Below are 12,171 nucleotides of genomic sequence, written 5' to 3' on the forward strand. Positions count from 1 at the left end.
AGGGTAACCTAAAAAAATACATAATTAAAAAAAAATAGAATTCATGTTTTTTTTTTTTTTTATCTTTGCCGGAATGAAGATTCGTCCTCCTCATTCAACTGTGACACCAACTCTTGACTCACGACGCAATGATCCTCATTAGCAAGGATGTACCGAAGTCCACAATCCTCAATTGCTTTCAGAGGATGACCCGGTGAGTAGATATTCCTTCCTTTTTTTCTTCTTATCTTCATCCTTTTCTTCTTTCTTCTCCAACAGGTGCAGGAGATTTTGATCCACTCTCTTCTTTGGGTCAAATGAGACATGACAGGCCTTATATAAGGCCTGTGACATCACATTTGACTGACAAATGATACATCCAGAAGGGGAAATCTGGGGCGCTCCCAACCTTATCTGACGTATGAAAATATAACGCCTGTGGACTAGTGTGACATCAAGAAGTAAAAGGGGAGTATATACTAGCCCTTGTTGTGTTTCTGCGGCTGGACCAAGGAGAAGATGAAGCCCGGGATCTTCTTATAGCGGCAATAAAGGTGGTGTAGTGGTCAGCGCAAGATTTTGAACTCGGAAAAATAAAAGATATTGGAAATACACAAAATTAATGCATGCATTAAATAGACATAGTTGGTCTTAGGTCGAAAGGGGAGGAAGGGGGTCGGAGAAGGAAAGGGAGGATAGTGGAAGGGGGGGTGGAGGGCAGATGATATTAATAAAATATATTATATAATATATAAGATGGAAACAATAAACATTAGTTTCAATGACTCACACGGCCTAGTGTGAGACTTTTCCCTCAGAGAAGAATGGAGTAGGTAGGGTGTAACTTGTATCCTCTAAAATAGAGGTATATTTAATTAATTTATTTATTTATAAAATATTTTATCAGGAAGTAATACATTGAGAGTTACCTCTCGTTTTCAAGTATGTCCTGGGCACAGAGTAAAACAAATAATACATGGTTACAAGTACAGTTACATAAAAGAAGAAAAAAATTTAAAGAAGAAAAAACTCACACGGCCTTGTGTGAGCCCCTTCCCTCAGTGAATGGTGTTCTCAATCTGAAGGGAATCAGTCTCGTCTTCCTTTCCAATGCTCCCAATGGAACACTATACTCCCTCTCCTTCTCCCACCCCCTTCCTCCCCTTTCGACCTAAGACCAAATATGTCTATTTAATGCATGCATTCATTTTGTGTATTTCCAATATCTTTTATTTTTCCGAGTTCAACACCTTGCGCTGACCACTACACCACCTTAAATGATACATCCATCAATCTGATCGGTGGATGTACCATGTGAGGGCTTCCATTTTCTTAAGGGCACACGGCCAATGCTGTGTGTGGGACCAATCACAGCATGAGGGCTTATTTCTGTTTGATTTTCCCAGCTGGGGGTGTGACTGAAGGGCTGAGGCAAGGCAAGCGGGAATTATAAACTTACCAATGAGAACAACGCCTACAGGACCATACCCAGCTCCTGTTCTCAGTGCCAGTTTGATATCTCCTTCTGAGATAGGCACTTTGCAGACAATGACTCTGCTTATTGGATCAATGTCTCCCAGATAGGAGGATCACACATCCTCCTTCTCCATTGTCCTCAACCCCCTCGTGGAACCAGCTAAACCTGGATCCCTTGATGTGCAGACTGGGTAAGTTTATTACCAGCCTAGCATGCCAAGGGAACATAGCAATACAATCTTACAATTTACACACATCACATTTTACATCGAATAAAGACTTTTCTATATTTTGTTACGATTCAACCTATAGGATTTTAGTTACATGAGCCACGAAAGATGGATATACAGGGGCAATTATGTATGTATATCCAGATGATGATAGGGGCAATGATTGGGCTTACCTTTTTTATTAGAGCCAAATTGCCCCTATCGTCAAATATACTAGAAAAAGAAATATGTCAAGGAGGGCCAGAGCCCACTTAACTGAAACTACAGTCATCATAGGTGAATGCCTGTTTATTAATGGTTCAGCTACAAATTTGATTGCGTAAATAATTTATAATTTTTTAACTACTGTATAGTACAACATTAGCAACAGCCTAACCAACACACTAGAGTTTTTTTTTATACTATAACAGTACTGTAACACCCACCGCCGCCAATACTAGTAATAGAGAGAGAAGGATAGAAACTCAATGGGTACCAGTTTATCCTTTTTAATATCAAATAATTGACAGCAGGAAATGTTCTTGAAGATTCTGAATTATTCTTGGAATTATTTAAGAGTAATATCAATGACTGGCTTCTACTAGAAACAAGTTAACATACTATTAGCATACTATAAATTAGATTGTAAGCTCCTCGGAGCAGGGACTCCTTCCTTAATGTTACTTTTACAGTATGTCTGAAGCACTTATTCCCATGATCTGTTATTTATATTTGTTATTTATGTGACATGTATTACTACTGTGAAGCGCTATGTACATTTTATGGCGCTATACAAATAAAGACATACATACATAATACTACAAAGAGAAACATTTCCAGGAGGTTCAGAGCACACTTAACTGAACCTCCAGTCAATCACACATTAATGCCTGGTTATTAATGGTTCCACTAAACTTTTATTAGGTAAATAATCTAATTTTTTAAGATAGTTTTTTTTATAAATACTTATAACAGTTACTGTCGCGCCCACTGTCAATAGTAATAGAGAGAGAATTATAGAAACTCAATGGGGATCAGTTTATCCCTTTTATTATCAAATAATTGACTGTAGAAAATGTTCTTGAAGATTAATAATTATTCTTGCGGTTATTTCAGAGTAATATCAATAACTTGCTATATACAGTACAAACGAATATACTACAACCAGAAACATGTTCAGGAGAACCAGAGCCCATTTAACTGAAATTTCAGTCTATCACAGGTTAGTGCCTGGTTGCTAGTGGTTTAGATACAAGTTTCAATAAGTAAATAATGTATGATTTTCTAAACTATAGTATTACAGTAGCAACAGCCTAACCAACCCACAGTTATACCCTGCAATAAATGGCTTCAGTTTGACGCTCGATTTAAACACTCCTCCTTGGCTCCTCCTCCTTCACCTATTATAATTCCGCTTTTCAGATTTTGGATTACGGATTACGTTTTCCGGTTCAATTTTTTTTATCCACCTCGCTGATTGTTAGTGATAGAAAAAAAACATCGGATTTCACTTTTTGAGACTGATCCATGGCTCAAAGGAACTGGCCAATCAGCATCATTTCTATAGCACAAAATTCACTAAAGCAGATTAATATACAAAAATATAAATGACACATTACCAGGATAAATGGAAAGAAGCTAACAGACTGATGAGACTCAACGTTTTGGTTAAATAAAAAAGTAATTTTAAGACAGAAATCTGAACTAGTGTACAATCAAGTATCAGGATATCAGTATATATATATATATATATATATATATATATATATATATATATATATATATATATATATATACATGTAGAGGTATCAGTACCGTGTTAGCCGAGCTTCAATAATCAAAAAATAAATAGATGATACCGTTCTGTGGCTAACAAAATGCTTTTATTTGTGCGAGCTTTCGAGATACACTGATCTCTTCTTCCGGCGATGTTACAATGAATGAAGCAAGCAAAAGGTATACAGTACATACATATATATATATATATATATATATATATATATATATAATATGATTTTAAGAGAAAAGGTGGATCCCGCATCCACAAGACAGCGTAGTAAAGGTAACCAAATGAGTTGACAATAATATTGAAATGTAGTGAGTCAGCGGTGCTACAGGGTAAAGGATAATATGACAAAACAAGAAAAAGAAACCCTAATAGTAGCACTAAGGTATACCATGAAGCAATTACAAAATTTATTAATTGATTGTCACAAATAAAAATAAAAGATAGTACAGAAATATTAAAAACATAGCATGGATCCCCTGTACCTAAGCCTAGAACAAAGTGCTAGTTATGGTGCCAAATAGAGCAGAAAGGAACAATGAGTGCAGCCAGGGATATAATAGCAAAAAAATCCCTGGATAGAGGTAATAATCCTGGAGAAACTGGTTATAAGTATTTATATACACAGTATTCCTAACAGAAAAAAACACCCAGTAATATTGCCAGTGGACAAGCTGAGGCTATAGCAGAACCCATGCACACGTGACGGATAACAGGAAAGCTGAACCCGACTGAAATCCTGACATAAATATAAATCTCCAAAGCACTGATAGACTGATAGTGGATGATTGCAATCAAAGCAAGGGAAAAACCTGATATCAATATAAGCAAATCACAGTCAAGTGTAGATGTAGAACAAAGTATGAGCTGAGTCAAGATCCAAGTATACACAGTGCAGGGTATGTGAAAAACAGTCCTTAAAGCATGAAATCAGGATACACATAATGCAACAATGTCAGCAGGCATAGTTACGTGTCCCAGAGAAGGGAAAGACCGGGGGATCCTGCCCAGCTCGGAAGAAAGCGTCCTCCATAGTGGTGGCCTGATGGTACTGCATACACAACTCTGATCTCTGTGGATCATGTGGCTGTGTTGATGACAGGCATAGTGCGACATCAGCGACTTTGGGTCTGATCATGGGACTTGATGCACGGCCAATCAGCTACTCTGGTTGAGTCATTTCGGTGGGGATATGGGAGTATTTAAGGGATCCACTGGCCATTCGTCTCAAGCACAACCCTGAGGAAGGTCCCACGAGGACCGAAACGTTGGTCATGTTTGTGCTATGTTTATTTTTGAATACAAGTTTTCTTACTTATCTTTGAGTGCTGTCTTGTGTCTGCTCCTGCCAGAGTGGATTACTTTTCTATTACTATTGGCATAGGACATGCACCGCAAACTATTTATGGTATTGGGAGTGCCGGCTGCGCCATTTTGTTTTATATATATATATATATATATATATATATATATATATATATATATATATATTAGGCATACAGTAACCAGGGGGATCCTGATGACAAAAAAGACAGCACACCAGATATAATCCAAAAAAATGTGTTTTGTGAACACAGGGCAGCCAACGTTTCGGTCCTCACAGAGGGAACTTCCTCAGGGCAGTGCGCACTCTGTGAGGAACGAAACGTTGGCTGCCCTGTGTTTCCAATACACATTTTTTGGGATTATACCTGCAGTGTGCTGTCTTTTTCATCATCAGGATCCCCCTGGTTACTGTATGCCTATACTTCATCTATGGGACAAGCCTCTGCCTTCATTTGAAACCGTGAGTGCAAATTACTATACCAATGACTATATTATACCCAAAGATAGGAATCAGATTACCTTAATTTATGAGATCATTGACATCATATAAATAACTTAAAATATCCGAGATCCAAATACAAAACAATATTTAATTTATTTAATTCCATTAGAACAATTAACTTGATATACAAAATTGCACATGTACAGAGCTGCCAATAAATTATGATAATATATTACAGCATGTCAGGGGAATATCTCACATCACGGCGACTTTTTGTATACTGTTGGTAGGGTGGTGTCATACACCAAGAGAAAGGAGATTAACAGACGATTTATGAGTGTATGTACTTCAGATAAGTGCAAAAACTATAGAAAACCAGAGATGTTGTGCTCTTCATAAGATCATTAGGCACTACAGTAGTAAGGGAAAAAATTAAACGACTCTCATGTTGTAATAACTGCCTTTCTACTGTAAATTACCCCCACTATTGCCAAGGAAACTTAATTAACACCACATATTTTGTGTAGGTGGGGGGTTGCCACAATAGTGTTTAAAAAAATGTCTTGCTACCCTACACTTGTTAATTTATTCCCCCTTTTGTAGATCACTCTCCACATGTCTTATATTTCCTACATGTTCCAAAACTCTCCTTAATTCTCGGACAAACAATGTTATGAATAAAAAATACAAATAATATGAAAATATAGTACATGTTCAGAAAATAACAATGCATACAGTACATTAACATCCCAATCAGAAACAGAAGCAGACATGTAGAATATAAGATGATAAAGAAACCAGTAGGCCATTGGGGGATATGGAATCCAATTTACAAATCCAAAAGAGCTCCCTTTGTTTAAGTAATACAGTATATGTCTATAACCACCTCTGAGTTAAAAAAGTAAGCAATTAGAAAATCACCAAAGAATCAGAGCCTAATGAATGATCAGTAGTTAAAGTGTTCCTATAAATCACATATAATGTTAGCAAAATGCTCAACATGCAGATAGCATGTTCTTTTATTGTATTGAAAGTCACACTGTGAGTGAAAAACTGGTAATAAAGATAAGATAGATTGCAGGAATTTCTACACAGTCTAGTTAAGTATTTTTTACTGCAAGGGCCAGCAGGATGTCGCATTCTGATATAAAATGAGTTGGCACGCAGGAGGGTAGCTTTTCAACTGATGTAACAACTGCACAAAGTCATACTATTGCCTTGTGCTTCAAATATTACGTGAAAACATACTTAAAATGGTAATGTTCTAATTATCTAAAGATAGAAAAATATATTTGATACAGTAGTTAGAAATGGAGTGATAACCTGAGTAAGTAGTATGTTACCGTATGGACTTTATAGTACCTCATTAGTATTCACTACTCAGGGGCGTGCAAATTTTTTTGTTGCGCCCCCTCTGCCTGTTCTGCTCCAGTGGTGCGCCCCCCCTTACCGCGGGGTCATGTGACGTCATGGGACCACGACGTCATTTGATACGTCTGACGTCACATCACATGACCACGTAGCGTCATATGATGCCGCGTTGCCATGGACACGAGTCCTGATGCCGGCAGAGTGAAGGTAAGTTTAGAGTTGCAGGGGACTCACACGATCCCCCGGCATTTAATTTAAATGCCTGTGGGGAAGAGCGCGGGGCCCCGGCAATGCCGCACCCCCCCAGACAAATCGGCGTGCCACCCACTTTGTGCACCACTGCAATAACTAATTCAGCACTGAGAGGTAGCTAAAAGAAAGTTCAAGTGCATATTGATACCATTAAAAAAATGTGCATTTCTTAAAAGAAAAATTGGAGTAAAATGAGTGATGGAACTTGTAAAAATACTTCATAAACTGAATTAATGAACTAACCTTTTAAGCTTTTCTCTTACAAGAGTGTAGTTTCTGATTTGAAAACTTCACATAGATAAATTCAATAGCATGTCCAATAATGCCTATAGTAAATGTAATTTGTCTGTGCTCTCTTTTGAATTTTTTTTTTTATTTAGAACTGGTGAAAACCTTATAATTAAATGTTCACACAAATGTAACTTGAAAACCACATCACAGTTCAGTTCTGGGAACAGGAATCTTCTGGAATACTAATTTTATTAAATACATATTAGTATAGAAATAACTGAGTAACACTCCGTTAAATGTCTCTTTACGTCTTTTCTATAGATTTACTCCAGCAAAACAGAATTCAGCATTCTTGTCATTGCACACAAAAATTAAACGTTTATTTTGAAAACAATGACTAACATACAAAAATAGTAAGAATGGCAATGATAATGTTACAAATAAATTATGATATTCTTAAGAATCGTTGCACATCATAGCTTTCCGTAGTTATCTTCTCCAGATATTAGCACGTCTTTCTCTTCATGGTGTTATCATTCTGTCCCTCCTATTCTCCTTTCTTGTCTCTCAGCCTTTTGTTCTCTAAGCCTAACTGTGGTGTATTTATCCAGATAAAACCATCAAGTCAGCCATCTTATTTAAGTATTACCCTAACATGGTATTTACATACAGTGCTGATGCTATGTGAACAAGTTGTGAACATATAAAAAAATGGAAATTTCCAAAATTTTCCTAAATAAGGAATTTTTTAATCTCAAATGGTTACCTTAGCATATCATTATTGGTTAAATGGCAACTGTCTGTCACAGCCTCTTATCTCAGCTAGGACCTACAGTTGTCAATAATCATTCAGTCTCAACAGAGCAGTTTAAGCAACTTAAATCCATATTATGACCTTTTGTATCAATCCTGGTTATTAGAATAGATTAACTATACCTCTTTAACTTAAAATAATTCACATGTAATTGAATCTAGGAAGGTTTAACATTATGGGGGCTATGCACTAAGCTGTGATAAATCGTTTCAAGAACGCAAAGTGCTTTTAGAACGTGATGTTCCACTGAGCGCGATTCACAGAGCAGTGCTAACAGGCACTTTGCGCTCTAAAACAGACTTTGTTCAAGAAATGTTTCTAATTTTGCTTGTACGATCAGCTGTTTGCACTGATTTCTACCCTTCTACTCGATTCTCTAAGCTCTGCTAACTTATCGTACTTGAAAGTTGCGCTGAAAAAAGCTCACCAGCTAAAGGAAGGTGATACAAAAGCAGGCCTTAGAAAAAATTCTTTGTTTACATTTTTGCAGGCGCAACACCCATACAACAGGCCGGCGGGTGTCCCCGGCTGACCCCACAGCGGTCCCCGTGGGTATCCGAGTGCCCCGTGTGTGTCCCCGGCTGACCACGCGGGGGTCCCCGTGGGAGCCCGGTGGTCCCGCGGGTGTCCGGGGGTTCCGTGGGTGTCCCTGGCTGACCACGTGGGGGTCCCTGAGGGAGCCCGGTGGTCCCGTGGGTGTCCGGGGGTCCTGTGGGTGTTCGGAGGTCCCCACTGGCATGCAGTAGCAATCGTGTGCCACCTCCAAAAACAACTATCCTTAAAAATTAATACAACCCCATAACACATACAGTACAGTATTGTGCAAAATTACTGCAGACAGTCCAATTATGTATGTAGTAATAGTTACATAAGTGGCAATAATACTATTAAGTAAGCAATGTGAACCATAACTATTGTCTAAGTATTTAAGAACACAATTAATAATTAATGTTTTAGAAGTTTATAAGTTGTTTAAAAAATGATATATAATCATTTAGAGTAGTTGTTAAGTTGCAATATAACACTATGCATATTCATCAATACAGCACTATCTCTTCACTTGATGCACAACATTCTGCATTTAAGGATGCACACATTGTACAGGTGGGTGGGGAAACATGATTTATACAAGAACAAATGTGTTAAACATTGACATATTGTTGGCAGACGAACTTCTGATCATTCACTAAAAAATGTGCAGTTCATTGGAGAGAGCAGGATCCTATGATTAGATACACACAATGCAATGTGACACATTACGAGATGATTAGAGATTACTGCACCGACACACTTTATTCGAGCAAATACCCGGTATGTACCTGGCAGATACCTGGAATGCGCCGCTCCTCACCTCTGACAAGCCCCGTTGCATTTGCCTTCCCAGCCTGGGTTCATGCCTGGCTGATGGGCGGCTGATCTGTTAAATGATAATGATTAGGATTTAATAGGCTGCAATGCTTCGCGTGTCTACCAGATGGCATAAATTCATGAATTGTAATGCAGTATATATATATGTACTGTGCAGTATTGCAGCCAACGGGAATAAAATGCTTCAATCCCTGCCGGAAAATAACTCAATGCACTCGGGCAGAAAACAGTCACAAACCTCAATACACCCGGGTATACCCGAATTCGTGGGACTAGCCGAGCTCGAATAAAGTGTGTCGCCAGTGTATATTATATGTCAAAGATTCGATTTTCAATAGCGCTATATATTAGATTGGCGTAAGAGAACGGAGGCTTTTCCTTAGAACACATCTCAAATGGCATGTTTTTTAAGGGAATGGAGTACAGTAACCAAAACGATCACTTAAATTCATCTTCTTACAAAGTATCCAAACTTTCATTATGAGCACAACACTGTACAAGGTCATTATACAAAGGAAGAAGTGTCCATGTATTATTCTCCCACATACAGGTGGTCAGTATATTTGATAATTTTTGCTTGCATATTCTGCATGATTCTGTAGCAAAACTCACAAACACATAAATTGGAAAGAATATTCTTTTGAAAGAACATGTGAAAATGTTAAACAATTATAATTACTATTTTTCGCTGTTAATACAAAATAACTATATATATTTGTAATGTAAGCATCAGATAGATTCTTCACATATGAGAAATCCTATGCTGTTTAGTTCACATGTATGCACCTGAAATATGTTCTCATACACACTTGATTATTGCACATTGTTCAGTATGTTTGTTGAACATTAGTGAACGGAACTAATTGAAGAATAATAAGAATTAGAATAAGAAATGGGCTACTTTTTTTGTGAATTACTTTGCGATGAGCGTGTGGTAGGCCTTGCTGTGGTAGGCCTTGCTGTGGTATCAGGTGCGCGGTTCGTGAACGTAGCCTTGTTCTAGCAGTTGGTTAACACAGATACCCAGCAAGCTCAAACTCCCACACCCACCACAAAGTGAATATATATTTATGTCAACCAGAGAGCTACTGAGCGTGGCAATTGTATATAACAAGAGACAGGGGGTGCCCAATGCTGCATCCAATTGACAAAACATATAAAGTAAAATACTTCAATAATAATAATTGGTTATTAAGTTAACCCTTTGGCCAAAGGCGTCATAAGCCTGCATACCAACGTCAAGGTATAACCAAAATAATGCAGGTCCTACACTACACTGTGAACACTTCCTTTTACCTCTGTGAGAGGGGAAACCATAATGGTTCTTGTTCCTGCAGCAAGTGAAATGACCTTCCAAGTTAAAAGGGTGAAGGAGGAGGAGTGAGCTCTGGGGGGAGGTGCCACAGCCTCCAAAGAGACATAGGTTAACACAGATACCCAGCAAGCTCAAACTCCCACACCCACCACAAAGTGAATATATATTTATGTCAACCAGAGAGCTACTGAGCGTGTCAATTGTATATAACAAGAGACAGGGGGTGCCCAATGCTGCATCCAATTGACAAAACATATAAAGTAAAATACTTCAATAATAATAATTGGTTATTTAGTTAACCCTTTGGCCAATGTAGGACCTGCATTATTTTGGTTATACCTTGACGTTGGTATGCAGGCTTATGACGCCTTTGGCCAAAGGGTTAACTAAATAACCAATTATTATTATTGAAGTATTTTACTTTATATGTTTTGTCAATTGGATGCAGCATTGGGCACCCCCTGTCTCTTGTTATATACAATTGCCACGCTCAGTAGCTCTCTGGTTGACATAAATATATATTCACTTTGTGGTGGGTGTGGGAGTTTGAGCTTGCTGGGTATCTGTGTTAACCTATGTCTCTTTGGAGGCTGTGGCACCTCCCCCCAGAGCTCACTCCTCCTCCTTCACCCTTTTAACTTGGAAGGTCATTTCACTTGCTGCAGGAACAAGAACCATTATGATTTCCCCTCTCACAGAGGTAAAAGGAAGTGTTCACAGTGTAGTGTAGGACCTGCATTATTTTGGTTATACCTTGACGTTGGTATGCAGGCTTATGACGCCTTTGGCCAAAGGGTTAACTAAATAACCAATTATTATTATTGAAGTATTTTACTTTATATGTTTTGTCAATTGGATGCAGCATTGGGCACCCCCTGTCTCTTGTTCTAGCAGTTGGTTGTGTTGGATGCTGGGCCAGTGCCTGGGGTTGGGCCAGTGCCTGGGGTTGGGCCAGTGCCTGGGGTTGGGCCAGTGCCTGGGGTTGGGCCAGTGCCAGCTGATGTTGCTGTGGCTGTGCCAGGATTTGTGCCAATGGATCCTGCTGTGCCATTGCCTGTGGCTGTGGCTCTCTTTCTGGCTCTGGATCTCTTTCTGGCTGTGGCTCAGATTCTGGCTCTGGTTCAGATTCTGGCTCTGGCTCTGGCTCGGATTCTGCCTGTGGCCCTCTTTCTGTCTGGGATTGTGGCTCGGATTGTGGCTTTGGCTCTGGCGGGGGCTGTGCCTGGTCATGTGCCATAACCTGTGCCATACATTTGGCTATCATAGTGAAGCTATTTGCCATGTTTATATTGGCCAATGCTTCTGCACAAACCTTGTCTCCCTGGCCCGCTTGGATCTGACCATTGTCTTCATCTGTTTCTGGATTTTGTGTATCCTTTAGTGCCCTAAAATCAGGCCCGGAATATTCTGGCTCTGGGACAAGAATATGTGGTGTATTCACTAACATTTCATCATCACTTATGACATCTTCCACATGTTGTTGTTGTTGTTGTTGTTGTTGTTGTTTTTGCTGTTGGATTGTTGCAGACAAATCTGAATCCGTGTCCTCACCAATAACTATATAATAAAGAACAACATTTTACAATCAACATAATGACTAAG

This window comes from Ascaphus truei, chromosome 2, assembly GCF_040206685.1.
Source record: "Ascaphus truei isolate aAscTru1 chromosome 2, aAscTru1.hap1, whole genome shotgun sequence".
In the NCBI taxonomy this organism is placed as follows: Eukaryota; Metazoa; Chordata; class Amphibia; order Anura; family Ascaphidae; genus Ascaphus; species Ascaphus truei.